Source organism: Cavia porcellus, unplaced genomic scaffold, assembly GCF_034190915.1.
Source record: "Cavia porcellus strain 051 isolate PalLab524CR breed Dunkin Hartley unplaced genomic scaffold, mCavPor4.1 scaffold_24, whole genome shotgun sequence".
Classification (NCBI taxonomy): Eukaryota; Metazoa; Chordata; class Mammalia; order Rodentia; family Caviidae; genus Cavia; species Cavia porcellus.
Genome location: NW_026947507.1, coordinates 19,721,648 through 19,738,450, shown reverse-complemented (window position 1 = coordinate 19,738,450; position 16,803 = coordinate 19,721,648).

Sequence of the window (16,803 nt, the reverse complement as noted above, 5' to 3'; positions counted from 1 at the left end):
CTGTTATGGTAATGGAGGCTCTGCCTTTGTAAATGGATTAGTGTTGTCTCTTCCTGGTGGGTCTAGTCTGACCAGAGTGGATTAATCCCCTCAAGAATGGGGTATAATAAAATGAGTGAGCCTGACCCTTTCCTCTCTCACCAAGTGATCTCTCTTCTCCTCTCACAAGTACTCTGGAAGGATGACATCTGGCAGATGGTGATATACTCAGAAACAAAATAGGTAGAGCTACTTTCTCAAAGTGCTACTCAAGTTTAGATATTTTTCTGTAATGCAATAAAATGTGTTGATGTGTCTTCCTTACACACACTATTGCTTTTTGTGGTGTCAGTTACCCATTGTCAAACATTATGTGAAGTAGTAAGCGGTACATTTCAGAAATGTACCTACCTTTCACAGTGTTTATACTCTGAATAGTGTGATGATATCTTGTGCTCTCCTGTTCTACCCAACCTAAAACATGAATCAACTTTTTTCCTGACTACCCACCCTGGGCTATCTCATGACGCAAAGAGCAGCACATCTGTGCATACAGTATCCTTACTGTATATGCCATGCACCCATTAGTCATTTCTTAGCTGTCTCAGATATCAGGCTGACTCTAGAGTTATCACATATCTCAATACCTGTGTCCTTACATAGTAATCTAACGTTACATCACAGTGCCAACATGACTTATCTCACTTCACCTTTTCATTCTTGTATCATTTCACTTCATGATAAGGAAAAAAAATGACTATAACATTTTGAGAAAATGCATTCATGTAAATTTTATTTCTGTATATTTAATAATTATTTTATATTATTAGACATTATTAATTTATTGTGCTTAATTTACAAATTAAAACTTTTTATTGATGCATATAAAAGAATAAATTATACATAGGCTTCTGAAATAGCCCTGATTTAAGGCATGCAGTGGGCATTTGGAGAATATCCTTAATGGATGGCAGGTCTTCTGTAAGCTTATACAGGGCAATAGAACCTCTTGAAATAGGGCCTGACATGCAGTGTTTATTGTGTTCTAATACTTAATTTTACTGCATTGTGAGCATTCATGAAATGAAGTATTAGATATAAAGTATGATAAGGGAAAAAGAGTATTCACTGCTGTAATTATGTATAACTAATCAATGTACTTTAACTCTTTTTAATTTGCATCATTCTATCCACAAATCAGTGTAGAAAAGTAGCAGAAATTTTAAATTATATGTGTCACATATTGTTTTATTTTAAAATTAGTCAGAATAAAATCATGTGAGTACGTTGCACATAATTAACATATGGTAATAAAATGTTTTCACTCTATCTAAAACAAAATTTAGACTCAAATAAGTCTGGAAACATTTTCCTATATTTTGAGCACTCACACACACAAAAATTAATCACTGAATTTCATGAAGTTTCTGTGACAATTGGAATAATCATACCAAATTTACAGAAATGATGAAAAGAGTAAGTGATACAGACAATATGGTTGTTTAAAAAATAGTTTATTTGCCTTTCTTTCTTCTTTTTACTTCTCTAATCTTTCATTTTACATTTCTGTAAAATCAGAAAGTCAGCTTATATCTGCTCCTAAGATATTTGTTTCTATATTTTACTTAGAATGGTATCTTGTGTTTCTGAACTTTATAAAAATCCTTTAAATGTTTTGGCCATTTAGCCCTTACACATATGTGGCCTGGGTTTATTAGTCACAAGTGTCACATGAATCTCATATCCTATTGCAAAATCAGACACTCTCCTGTGAGTTTCTATTGTTGGATTTCCCATGCCAAACAGTGTAAGCATGCATGAGCCCTTAAGTACTTACTGGCTTATATTTAGTATCATAGAATATTATGTAAAGAATTCATACATAGGTCAAGTACTGAAAGATACTAATAATACAAGGAGTCGTTAGTACTATAAAAGTGAAAGATTCGTTTCATTGTACTCCCGACATTATTGAATACTTTCCCTGGGTCATTGAACATGTTTAATGTATTCATTTAAAAGCATAGCAAGGGTACTCCTTTTCAAGGTCTTGGTGATAGATTTTAATGAAAAGTATAATAGAGAAGTTCATAGGTCTGAGCCTCAAGCAGGGGGTAATAGAATACAGTTGAATACATTAAAGCAGACTCCAAGGCTTCAAGTCTCCTGGTTTAAATGATATTATGTCTTTTTTTTAAAAATCAGGCTGAGAAATTTCTCATTTTGAAAGTGACTGGAGTTAGCATTCTTGATATCTTGCATCTTGTGTCATTTTTTAACCTCCTCTATCCCTTAGCTCAAAAATGTGAAAATCAAAGAGAGAAAAGGTCAGGCTTTCTGATATATACAATACTACTTTCAGTGATTTTGACTAGGGGAAAAATGGAAGTAGGTGGAGACTAAGGCTAGTGGTACACTACAAACAAATTAGCTTTAATTTTGAATAAATATTTGTCTTTCTCTCCAGTTTATTTCTACTTTAATTATAATGCTGGATCTTTCATGCTGCATAATATTTGAATGGAGAAACAAATTGTAGTGTAACTAAAATTGTCAAAATATTTATTATCTTAAAATAATAAAATATTTGTAATGAATACTTTTATCATTGCATTATTATGGAGTTGTGTCTGTAATTACATCATTACAGAACTGTGTCTTTAAATCATTATAGAGTAGTGAATTTGGTATAAAATTAGATTTTTGGCTTCCTGTAGGTAGCTAGCACAGGAAGGGAGATGTAAGCAGATCTGACTCTTGTGTGTCTGTCACTGACATTGGTGATCCTTGCTTCCTTCAGGTAGCCAATGCCCATCATGAGAATCAGACAAACACACCCCTGTGTGGCTGCCAGCATCAAGGGAATCCCAGTGTACATATGCAGGCTGAGAGAGGAAGCAGCACTACTACATGACCCCTGGCCATCACAGAAGCTTCAGCATAGCTACACTGGTCTAGAGAAGCCTTCCTCATGCCCTGTTACCTTCCTGGAATCTGGGTTCAGAGAAACCTAGGTGCCTGTTTCCTACACTGTAGGAATTTCAGGATGGGAAGCCAATGTGGGAATGTTACAGGCAGAGTTAGTTAGAATTATTATAAGCAGTCAGAGAGGGATGGAGCCCTCAAAAGAGCAAGTGTAGAAGGCCAGATGCAATCTTGGAAGAGACAGACACCCCCTAATGGGATCCAGCCCTCAAGTCAAAAAGCAAAATAAATGCAACTACCACCCTAAGTAGAAAATCAGGGATTGATATTACAAGTAGGTATGGATCACCTTGAGAAAGGGAGCAGTCACCATCCCAACACCCTACAGGCAGAATCACTGCTCTTTAAACATTCCTGCTTGCTGCATCAGTGACTTCTACATTTGTTCCTGATATGGTCAATTTTACCTGAATAATTAATCTTATTGGTTAACCATAGTTCTGTTCCACCTCTTGCTCACCTTGTTAGTTCCCATTTTTCTCCACCTTGGACTCATCCCATCTCATGATCTTTTCCTATAAAAGTCCCTTGGGACACATGGGACACCTGGGGCACCTTCTGTCTCTCTCTTGGATAGAAGCTTTCTTTCTCTCAATAAATGTATTCTTATCTTTATTTCTGTTGTTCCATTCTGTTAGAGAACAAGTCTGCAGACATCTAGTAGGTTGCGGATTTTTCCCCTTATGTAGGGAATTCCCTGGGACCACACAACTGGCTTGTTGGGAGGAACCCAAGAGAATGTCAAGATGAAGGAGCAAATGGAAATCTCAGATCTCCAGCCCACACAAACAAGCCTGGGAGGCACAATCATGAAGAAAATGGAAGTCACACAGGTGAAATCTCCAACAGGATAGCAACTCAAGTTAAAAAACAACTGCCTGAGACTATAAAAGCAATCAGATCAGAAGTAATGTCTCAGGAAAAGAAAAAAAAAATCACAAACATAATGAAAGAATTGCTGGGCATACCTCAAGAAGAGATGGATAAAAAAAAGAGGAACATAGATTTAAAAAAAAAAGAGGAACATAGGAAAATGATGGAAATCTTGAATGAACAATATAGGAAGGAATTACAATGCATGAAACAGATTCAAAGAGATGTCCAGGAAATTAAAAAGTCAATCAAAACTGACAAAACCATTTGAAAAAGACTGAAAAGAGACTTTCAGAGCTTGAAGACAGGATCACAGCTAGTGATCATGAAAGGAAACATACCTTAAAAATAATAAGGCACCAAAAAATAGCAATTCAGTGACTGCAAGACAATGCAAAGAAAACTAATCTAATAGTGATAGGTATCAGCTAAGAAGCAAGGGTCAAAACAAATGCAATAGAAAGACTATTTACAAAAGTAATAGCAGAAAACTTTTCAAATATGGGTAAAAGATCTGGCGTACACATCGGTGAGTCGTATAGAACTTAAAATAAATCTACACCTTGACATATGATAATAAAAATCCCAGAAATTCAGTACAAGAACAGAATATTAAAAACTGTTAAAGAAATAAATAACCTATAAAAGAAAACCCATCAGAATCATGACAGATTTCTTAACACAAACCAGCAAATCAAGAAGAGTTTGGAGTGACGTGCTTCAAATTCTGAAAGAAAACATCTTCCAGTGTAGATTGATATACCCTGAAAAACTATCTTTTGAAATTGATAGAAAACTAAGATTCATCCATGATAAAGAACAACTGAAGGAATTTATGATCACCAAGCCAACTCTACAGAGTGCTAAAGGATATTCTAGAGCAAGATAAAGATGGCCATGGTTCCAGGAGCAGCAGCAGAGAATCGCCAAACAGGACAACCAAATGAATGAAGAGGAGAAATAGAGGGCTAGCAGCAGGGAGATAGCATGGCAGAGATGAACTAATGTATATCAGTTGTAACCATTAATGCAGATTGCCTTAGTCCACTAATAAAAAGAAACACAGGGAGAGTGGATCAGGAAACGAGATCCATCAATTGTATACAAGAAACACACCTAACTTGAAATTCATAGACTGAAAATCAAAGAAGATAAAGTAATTGTTCCACATGACAAGAGACTAGAAAAAAGCAAGGGTATCCTTGCAGAAAGGATAAGAAAGATCTGATATTTTCATACAATAGAAAGCTACCTAGCTATAAAGTAAGATAATCTCAAAGCTCTAGTAGATAAATGGATGCAGGTGGAGATCCTGCTCATGGGTGAAATGATTTGGACTCAAATGAGTGAACACCAAATTATCTCTCTAGCATAAAAATCTGAAGGGGTCAGTGGGCTCTAAAAAACACAGCAGATATTATGAAAGTGATAGGGGAGAAAATGCCTAAAAAGGGAAAGTGGTAAGCACTGTTAATTTCCTGTTATTGTGTTTTGAATTGTTGTATAGTTTTCATAATTTTGTTAGGTAATGTTTTATTCTGTCTTTTTTCGTTAGATTTTACTGTGTCTGATGGTATGGACATCTTTTTTGAAGGTAATGGGATGTATTATGATTGTTGATTTCCTATTATCTTGTTTTGAAGTCCTATAATGCTTTCATTTTTTTTGTTTTGATTGGTTTTATTCTGTTTTGTTGATTCATTATGTGTGATGGCATGAACAGCTAATTTGAACAAAATAAGACATTATGGTAGCCATTGTTAATTTCTTATCATCTTTTTTGAAGTCCTATAATGATTTTATTCTTTTGTTTTGATTGGCATTATTCTGTTTTGTTTTATTTGATTTTATTATGTGTTAAGGTATGGACAACTATTTTGATGAAAACAAGAGATATTATCATAGCCATTGTTCATTTCCTACTACCTTGTTTTCAAGTCCTGTAATGCTTTCATTCTTTTGATTGGTTTTATCTGTTTTGTGTTGTTTGGTCTTATTGTGTGTAAAAGTATGAAGTAGCTATTTTGAAGAAAACAAGAGATATTATGGTAGCCACTGTTGATTTCCTGTTATTTCATTTTGAAGTCCTGTATTGTTTCATTCTTTTGTTTTGATTGGCTTTATGCTGCTTTGTTTTGTTGGATTTTATTGTGTTTGATGGTATGGATAGCTATTTTGAAGAAAATAAGAGACATATGGCAGCCATTGCTGATTTCTTGTTGTCTTGTTTTGAAGTCCCATATCACTTGCATTGTTCTGTTCTCATTTGCTGTATTCCATTTTGTCTTGTTTTATTGTCTTTAACTCAAAAATTAGATTTTTTTGTAAGAATTCTTTGATATGAAATAATTATGGATAATATCTTAAACCTGACATCACCCTATATCTTGAATATATATCATATTTATATTGCCTCTAAAAAACCGAATCTCAGTTGAAAGACTTTGCCAAGAACTTGTAAATTTAGAGTTAACATTGGAACCAAAATCACATTTGAGGTTCAACATGGGTGTTCTGGAAAAGATAACTTGGGCTTACAGTGAATCAAGTAAGCATGCAAGTGAAATTTAGAGAAATGCATCAAGTGTTGATAAGAAGGAAGAACAAAAGATGAGCCTAAACAGGTCAACAGATGATGTACCACATTTTTACTTCACCAATACTAAGATATAAACTTAGGGGCCAAACTTCGAGTAAGGGGATGAGATTATATCACCCTATATTTTAGAAATATCTCCTTGTGGGGATGGTGGAAGGTGGGGAATAATTGGGCAGACTAGGGAAATGGTGTTCAGTTAAGAGATTGAATAGTAATCTAAGAGACAGATGAAAATGCTTACTTCAGAGAAGTATCCTGAATTAGAGAAAAACGCCAAGAGTCCTGAGAGATTTGTGTGGTAGAACTAACAAGATGAGATGATAGAATCCACTTGAAGTTTAAAGATTAAAAAGAGTAAGAAATGCTTCCAAATTTCTGCCATAAGTAACTGTGTATGATGGTGCTTTTTCTGGGACAATGAACATAATAAGGTGTTCAGGGGCCAGAAACTATGATTTCGGATTTGGACCATTCACTTAGAGTGCCTGTGAGACACAGAAACAGATAAACCAGCAAAGAAGTATCTGGTTGGAAGAATGAGAAAATAAGAAAGCACATGACATAACCATCAGAGAAAATATCACTGATAATAAAGAGGATTAGGAGAGTATCAGAAGTATTCTAGCAAAGAACTCAGAGACTTAAGCTCAAAGAAGCTGAAGAGCGTCTGAAGAAAGTGTACGTGAGCAACTGTCAAATCGCGTTGATAGATCCAATAAACAAGGCCAACAGACACAGCTGGTGATAGCAGGTCGCACACTGTGGATAGGGCAGATGATGGACTGTAGTGGATAAAAAACTAACCGCTTCTATTTTCTCTAAATCAGGAAGAAAATTGTGGTCTTCTATGGTTGATAGAATGGGGAGGGTTTAAAATAAACTTCCTCTCTAGATTTGGGTTGTTTTCTGTTATATTCTACAAAAAGACCAACAGAACAAAGATATAAAGGATGAAGTAAAAAAATTCTTGAAGTGATAATTTATACAAGTTAAGGAAGTGAAGTCTAGAAGAGGATTCACTGAAAGAGAAATGGTAAGGAATCTAAACATTCTTAAATGATGGGGGAATATAGTGGTGAAATTCAGTAAGAGTTGAATAGGACAGAGATGTGGTAGGTAAGTGGGAGTTTGAAATAGTAATCACCTATGTGGAGTTGGACTATCAAGGCCAAAAATAAGCAACAGAAGGCTTTAATCTTAATATGGAAACTAAGAATGAGTTTTGGGGAAAAGAGTGTAATGTAAAAATTTTCTGCAAATAAACTACTATGAGAGCAGTTTTCTGAGGTTTACGAATAGAACAAAATATATAAACATGATTTATAGCTTTTGCTCATATGCTTTCCTTTAAAGAAAGTGTTATATACTAATTTTCTTAGTGGCAAATAAGCATATTTTTTCCTTAAAGGTGATATATTTATTTTCATATGATACAGTCTACCTCCAAGCCATGTCAATTACAGAAATGCTTTTATTTTAATTCCAGACTGGAATGAATGGCTGATCTATTTACTGAACACTCATTTCAAGTCATATTGCCAATGAGGTTGATGGTCAATACCTTAACTCTGAGGCATGTCTTGGTGAATTAGGACTAATTGGGTGTGGGAAGCCAGGCCCTTACTTTGTTTTAAATCCAATGGAGCTTCTCATTAAGAATCACACATGCTTGTTTTCACATGTGTAATTTTGAAAAGGGTTTCTGTATGGTAATACAATTGTCAGAGCATTTCTGATAAATCTCAAAGATTTTCAACTGAAGTCTGGTGAAAATCAATAGAGCTTTGCAATTATAGAAGAATTACCAGAGACCTGTCTGAGGGATAATATAAGCTGAAATTGGCTCGCATTTGTAATCCTCCTGTTTAGCTTCATTTGGTGAATTAAGGAAAGATCTCTGGGATTTCAAAATTGCTACTTAACGCTAATTTTAATAGGAAGACAGATTTGATTTCCTTAACTGTCATGACAAGTCTGTAGTACTAAGATAAATAACAAGTTTTTATGCTTTATGTGTTGTCCAAAAAAATTGGTTTATTAGGGAAAAGCAAAACAATCACAACAATTTGGGTTCAAGAATTGTCTTTCAGGGAGAGAGAGTGCATTAGCTCAGCCACTTTCTGTTTAGTGGAGTATAAGCTAATTGCTTCTTTGGCATGCTTTCCCCAAATTTTATAAAGTTAATGAGTGTAGGATTGATGTAAAGGGAAACTGTTCAGCACTGGAAGCTCAAGTTTTAAATAAAGACATTTTTATTAGTTAAAAGAAAGACTTCACAGGAAGATCCAGTGTCTTTTAATCTCTGCTATTTGGTTTCTACTCATGAGTTTTTGTACAATTACTGATTATTACTGCAGGTTCTGTTTTTCTTAAATTTTTCCCCTAATCTCTGCTTTTATCTTTCCATCTAAATAATTGGATCTTTAGAGTACAATAAATCATTTTAATGGGACTTCTTTTTTCTTGAAAAGTTATATATATAGCTATATATAAAAAGTTATATATATATATATAGCTATGTATAGCTATATATAAAATAAAGGTTATGACTGAAGAAGTAGCAACTTTTGAGTAATGAACTAGGTAATGAGTCAAAACAACTTCTAGGTATAAATTAGGCTGATTTTATACACTGCCGTACAGAAGACTGAATCATTAAAAAATCTGACTACATCTCTCACCTCTGAACTCTGCTGTGATTTCTGTCAATCCTACCAAGTAAGCCCCAGCATTTCCCCTCCAGAATTCATTTTATACTCAGTTAACTCCTCTCCAATTGGCCTCCTTCCTCTGTGTGTGCTGGACTTCAATGACATAAACTTTACAGAGAAAGATAAGTTTCTTCAGACCCCTGTCTGTCTCTATAAGTTTTCCATAATTCTCATAACTTCTGGAAGCTATTTTCCCTCTTTAATTTTTCATCAGAAACATAATATCTATTTTTTATTTAAAAATTCTTTAATTAAGTAGAAGAAACGTATATTTCCAAACATCAAAAGTTACATCTACCATATGCTGTGACTCCAAACAACAGATCAGAAAGCAGGGACAAAAAGTGGTAACTCATTCATATGTGAAGTTTACTGTTTGCTTCCTTTAGTTTTTACTGAGTTGATTGATTTGGTAAATTAATTTATGGTCTAGGCAAGGCTCTTTTTTCAGGTTGCCAAATTGTTAATTCATTCAAGATTCATTCTGATGAATTCATTCATTTCATGAGGCAAATTATTTGTTGATCCGCTTTCTCATCTTTAAGGTAAAATACTGAGTATCATATACCAAAGATATGCTTATAGATAAGTAAATTTCCTTTTTCTATACCGAAAGAATCTTAATATTTTACTTATCATTTCTAATTTATTACAATTTCATCTAATTTATTTAGATGCACAATTGTTAGCTTGTAGTGTGTCTATTTGTTACTGCTTTTTGTTTATAAAAAGCTTAACAGATAACAGCTGCTTAATGAAAATTTATTTTGCATTTGTCTTTTCTTGCTGTTCTTATACATTAAAGACTTTACTACTGGAATACATCTGTTGAAACTGCTTTCCAGATTTCCAGCTAATAAGCAGATGTTCAGTCTTCTGTCTTCTACATAGAAATATTTCATTTTATATATTAACAATAATTTATTCAGAAAGTACTTAATAAATGCTGGCTATACAGATGGAAATTTTGCTTTTACTGTATCTCACTCATCTTTATATATTTAAATTCTAGAGATATGTGAACTGAGGTTCAGAGAGATAAAAATGAATGAAATGAACTATCTAATCATGTCCTTACTGATATGTAAATCTTTACTTATTTGAAACTTTCTCTAGTTACTTAAAAGTGCTACCTCTCTTTTTAATGTAATTTAATTTTTAATGTAATTTAATATTTAATGTAATCTAATTTTTAATGTAATTTAATATTCACTTAGAAAATAAGATACATGCATTGAATTCTAGAACTAGAAAGGATATCACATTTTATGTTTTGCTTGTGAATTTCCTTATTTCCTGCAGTAAGATGAATATCCTCTTTATTAGCTCCAAGATAATCCATTCACCTGCAAGTATTAGTGAATAGTCTCATTTAATACTTATGAAAGAAAATAAAGACTATATGACAGTAATTACTCAATATATTATCTTTCAACCAACCTACGTCTACCAAACTACTGACCAACATACATCTACCTTTAAGTTTGTGAAGATAAAGAAATTACTTATCTTTGTCCTTTTTTAATAGTTATATCTCCTGAGAAGAGAAGTTGTTTCTCTTGGCTTTTGTGAAATCATTTCTTATCCTTCCTGGCCACTTTCTTTTTCTCTGCCTCTTTCTCCACTGCCCTACTTTTAAATATCAGACAGTCTCAAGGCCCACCCTTCATTATCTTTCTAGATGCATTTATTCCTTAGAAAATCTCATCTAGTCTTATGGATTTAGAGTCCATCTACGTGGGTAAACTCAGTGAGATTTTCAGCCTTTAGCACTCCTGTAAGCCCAGTTTAGATATAAAACTGCACAGCTGACATTTCCATTTTGACATTTAATAGACATTTGAGTATTAAAAACAGGTCACATGCTTTCCTCAAATTCGGACAATGTCTTCTTCTTCCTCTGTTATTATCTATCTAGTTTATGGTAGCATTACCATAGAGCATTACACTTGCTCTACTAATAAACTTATATAACTTTTCTTCTTTCCACTGCTAAATTTAATCCACCAGCAATTGCTTGCTGCCATCGTAGTCCTGGCTTCAACATCTATCACTTGTATCATGACAATGGCTTCTAACTCATCTCTTGTGTTCTCATTCCTGTGTATATTACATTCCCTGCACCAAATTTGGTCATTCTCTCAGTCATTTGTTAAGAAAACAACAAGCAGTAGGCACTGCCCTAAATACTAGAAAGAAAGCACAAAAGAAGAAAACCTAACTAGAATTCCTGCTGAATTTACATTTCTATCTTTTGGAAGGACTCAGTAAATGTACTGTATCAGTAGATATATAGTATTTCAGTCAGTGATTACATTAAATAAAGACAGAAATAATATACAGTGGAGATTTAGGTGGAAAGATTACAAGGAAGAGATTTGATAAAGAAGTTACATTTTATGTAAGACCTAACAAAAGTCTCCAAATATCTGGTGAAAGAGTCATACAGGATAACCAGGTAAGGCTTTGAGAAAGCAACATGCTCTCCTTCCTGGTAAGGGGACGAGGCATGAACAAGTGGTGGGTAAGCCAGCAAAAGAGCCAGTCAGTGTCTCCAGAGATCCAGTCAGTGTCTCCAGAGATCCAGTCATGTTGGAACTTAAGACACTGAGCAAGAGAGCAACCCGCCCGCCTTCCTGGTAATGGCTGAGGCCTAGTGAGTGGCGGGCATGCAAAAAAGAGAGCCAGTCAGCATCTCCGGAGATCCAGCCATGTTGGAATTTAGGGTGCTGAGAGAGAAACCAACACATAAGTGGCTGAGGAGTGAGGGGGCTGCAGGCGAGCCAGGAAGAGAACCAGTCAGCATCTGCTGTGAGCCTACTGGCTTGCAGGCTGGGAATCAAACACTGCAACCCGATATCCCTCACTCCCCAGTAGTAACTAGGAGCCAGAGGTCTGAGCATCTCTTGAGAGGATGACCAGATGCAATATAGCAAATATGGGGGATTTCCTTCTATCTTGTCTTTGAAGGCAAATATTGTTTTAACTGTTTTACTTTGTTCTGATTAATTGTTTTGCTTTATTCAATATTGTTTTGATAGGTTTTATAATGTTCTGTCTTTGGTTTGATTTTGCTATGGACAACTATTCTGAAGATAACAGGGCCGTGAAGTTCTGTACCAATTTCACTGCATTGTCTCGATTGGCTTTGTTCTGTCTTGTTCTGTTTTATTTTACTACCTTCAAAATAAAATTTTTTAAAAAGTGAGGTTTTGATTTGGATTAGCTTTGCCCATCGTGTTCAGAGAGTAGAAAGGAGGCTACTATGGAAGGAACAGAATGGACAGGAGGACTTAATTGTCCATAGACCACATCATGTAGAGGCATGCATCATAATGCTTTTTGATTTTTATATTAAATCAGTGGAGAATTTTAAGCTACTCGTAAGCTTCTTCACAATTCACAAGTATTATTCCGGTCATTCTGTGTAGAATCACCTGCAGAAGAATATCGGCAGGCCAACCGAGAAGCTCTGAATCATCATAATCAAAGTGTCTTAATCATTTTCTCATTAGAGGGACAAAATACCCAGTATCCGCAACTTCATGCAGGAGAGGTTTAGTTTGACTTTCATTGTTTTTTTCTGTGACCAGCTGTTTTCAAAGGAGAAGTGACATGGCAAAGGGCACAGCAGGTGAAAGCTGCTTATGTCATGGTGGGCAGGAAGCAGAGAGGGTAGGGAAGAGCCGGGGGCGGGGGGAGCTACTCTTCCAGTTCATGCTGCCAGGTCCCATCTCTTGTCTCTTAACAGCACATAGGCCTGTGGATTTATCTCTAGGTTAATCCCCTGATGGGTACGACACCCTTGTGATTCTTCCACCTTTCCTGTCTGAACACAGGAGATTTCAGAGAGACACTGTAGATAGTACACCATACACCAAGGAAAAGGTTATGGGCAGATTGCTAGTGTGATAGAGGGAACAAACATTTAGAGTATCTATGTACTTTGTAAAGCCTGTAAGTTTGTTTTCCTGAAGAATTTAAGTGAGAAAACAAGGCTTTTGAGCAAAACAAATGAAAACAATTTTTTTTAGTACTGAGTTATGGGAAATCATGAGAGAAACAGTTTTGAGAGAGAAAATGATATCAGATTTCAGATTTTCATGTATCTGTTAAATATTTAAATGGAGAAGTCCAGTTGATAACTTGTATGAGTGTGGACTCAAGAAGAGAGATGAAGACATGGGAAATGATTTATGATATGCCAGTGTACAAGTGGCTTTAATATCAAAACTGGATAAAACTGCTTAGGGCCTAAATATGGAAAGATGAGGAGAGCTCTGAGAAATGGCTCCTGAAGCACTCCTGTATGTAAAATCCAGAGAGAGGAGGCTCCTCAATACATAAGATTATATTTCTTTTTGCTTTTTATTTATTAGAATGTCTTATTGGTTATAATTATCTGGGCCTTGTCTCTGTTGTATTTCTTCAACTTCCTAATTAATAATCAAAATGATTTAGGTTCGGAAGCTCATTTGAAAGTAGGGGTCGGGTGAGGCCATCGTTGTCTGTCGCTGTGGCTTCCTGGCTAGACCCTTCCTGCCTGCCCCTGCCCCGCCTCCCTTCGGACACTCGGGTATCAGTCCCGGCTCTCCACCAGAGTCCCTCTTTCCCCACTGGATCTCGCTGCCACTTCAGACAGCTCTGCAGCCCTGGCACCACCATGTAGCATGGCAAATGGAAGGAGATCTACAAGTATGAAGCTCCCTGGACCATCTACATCATGAACTGGAGCGTGCGGCCTGACAAGTGCTTTCGCCTGGCTTTGGGCAGCTTCGTGGAGGAGTTTGACAATAAGAAAGGATACATATACATGTAGAGACTCATGCGTGTGTAGAACTTCTAAGCAGTTTATGAGAACTGATTATATACTTCACGATGAAATGGATAACTATTTTGAAGAAAAAGAGACACTAAGGGCTTGAACACATTACTCCAAACAACTCTTGGCCTTTAAGGTTTTTTTTGAGAAGTCAGCTGGAGAAGTTTGATAGAGGAAGGCCAATCAGAATAACAGCAGACTTCTCAACATGAACCATCAAGTCAAGAAGAGCCTGGAGCGAAATATTCCAAGCCCTGAAAGAAAATAACCTCCATCCCAGATTGATATACCCTGCTAAACTATCTCTAGGAATTAAAGGAGAAACAAGGTGCTTCCAAGACAAAGAGGAACTTGGGAAATTCACAACCACCAATCCAACTCTACAGAGAATACTGCAGGGCATTCTAGAGAGAGAGAAAAGTACTAGGATTCCAGGAACAGTGGCAGAGAAGCCTCAATGCATGGGGCAGAAAACAGAATGAAGAAGATAAGCAGACAATTGATGGCAAAAAAAGAGCATAACAGAAATGAGGCAGAGAAGATTTTATTCAAAACTGATATGATTGATAGTATCAAGTCTGAGAGTCTAGGCAACTACACTGAAGATGATAAGACTCTTTGATACACATTCTGGTTTGATAACTGCTGGTTTTTGAAGTTCTATATTATATACGAAGCTGTATTTTTACTAATACTGTTATGCACTGATATATTCAATTATACTATGTCTGATGATATAGCCAATTCTATTGGAGATGGCAAGAGACAACACAAGAGCCATGGTAGAACTCTTTGTACAATGGCCTTATGTGTTTATAGAAATGTTTTGTTTTGTCTTGCTTTGTTTTGTTTCTCCCTCTAATATAGAAAGGATAGAAATACATGTTAAGACTCATGCATGTGTAGAATCTATAAACAGTTTATGAGAACTGATCTTATGACACATGATGAAATGAACAGATGCTTTGAAGAAAAAGAGACACTAAAATACCTAGTGTTGATCCTGGAGTGTAATAATGTGACACACAGCAATAATATTATTCTTTGTTCAGAGCGATATTAGCCTGCTTGGATTTATTCAATGTCAACATAATTGAAGATATGGATAACTTGCATGTATGTTTAAGTGTATAGGATTGATAACCATATTTCTAAGTTTTGTTGGATAATTGAACAGAACTGGTTGCAATCTCAATGTTTGAATCCCGACTTTATATGCTCCACTTTAGTATCTTTAATAACTATTTGTAAAAAGACAATCTGTAATCATCAACAAGTGATTTCTTACTGTTTAATTTTTTCTTTGAGATTATGCATTATTTCTACCTATTTTCTGTTTTGTTTAGCCTTTCTTTAAATTAAATTTAAAAAACAAGACACTACATTACTCAGTGCTGAGCATGGAGTGTCATGATGTGAAATCCAGCGATACTGTTATTCTTTGTTCAGAATGATTTTAACCTGCTTAATTTGTTTAATCTAAACATAAATGAAGATCTGGATAACTGCATGTATGTTTAAGTGTATAGGATTGACAACCATGTTACTAAGTTTTTTGTTGGACAATTGAACAGAACGGTTTGCAGTCTTGCTGTTTAAATTCCCACTTTACATGTACCATTTTTGTACCTTGAACAACTATTTGTAAAATGACAATATGTAGACATCAACTAGTGATTTCTTACTGTTTATTTTTTTCTCTGAATATACATATGTATTATTTCTATCTATTTTCTGTTTTGTTTAGTCTTTCTTTAAATAAAAATTTAAAAAAAAGAAAAACTCAAAATGATTCATCCTTAAATTTATGTAGCAATTTTTTGCCTTCTACAACTTATCATTTACATAAGTTTTAAGAATTCTTTTAAGGCCGGACACATTGGCACATTCTGTAATTCCAGCACTAGGGAGGATGAGATGGGAGGACTGCTGTGAGTTCCAGGCCATCCTAGGCTACAAAGTGAGTTCAAGGCTAGCCTGAACTGCATAGTTAAACCCTACCTCAGAAAGATTAAGAAAGAAAAAACCAAAACCCATTGTAATTAGATCATTTAAATCAATTCATTCAAAGATTCAAACCCTTCGTCCTCCATATTTGGGAAAAATAGTATAAATGAAATTTTTCCATACAATCTCTAATATACTCCAAATTCATGTATGCTACAATAGAAAATAATTTGTAGAGTACTAGCAATTTACATTGATGAGAGTAATACAATTTTTTTTAACTTAAAATCTATTACTATTTCAATCTCTATTAAGTCCAGAAGTCTCTTGGGGTTGAGGATTGGTTGCAATATTTTACATGTAAGGACCTTATCCAAGAGAGAATGGCTATACAGTTTTCTTCACATCCTTAAGGAAAACCACAAACTGCTAAACATCGTAAACCACTTTATCCATATCCATATATATATATATATAAAACATCCCATACTTCTTACTTCTTCCAAATATAAGCCCATTGGTAATTTATAAAGTCAAATTTAAATTCAGAAGGCATGGAGGATAAGGGAAATAAAGGAATAAAAATAAAATAAAGGAATAAAGTTCTAACTGAATTACAATAGGTGTAGTTGAAAAAGTATTAGGGCTGTTCTTAGAGTGAATAAATAAGTTCTACAGGGAGCTGGGCACAAGGTCAATGCTTTAATATTCTGTATATTAACATTTCAAATCTAATTTTTCTCTTGAAATTGGACTTTACTCGGGCAAGCTCCTCATGAAATATGGTAGAATGTGAGATCTGTTTTTAAAAGTTTTAAGCTATAGAAAATGGTTTAATTCTGAGAAACCTTGACTGTAATGACACATACTTCACTACAGTTTAAATA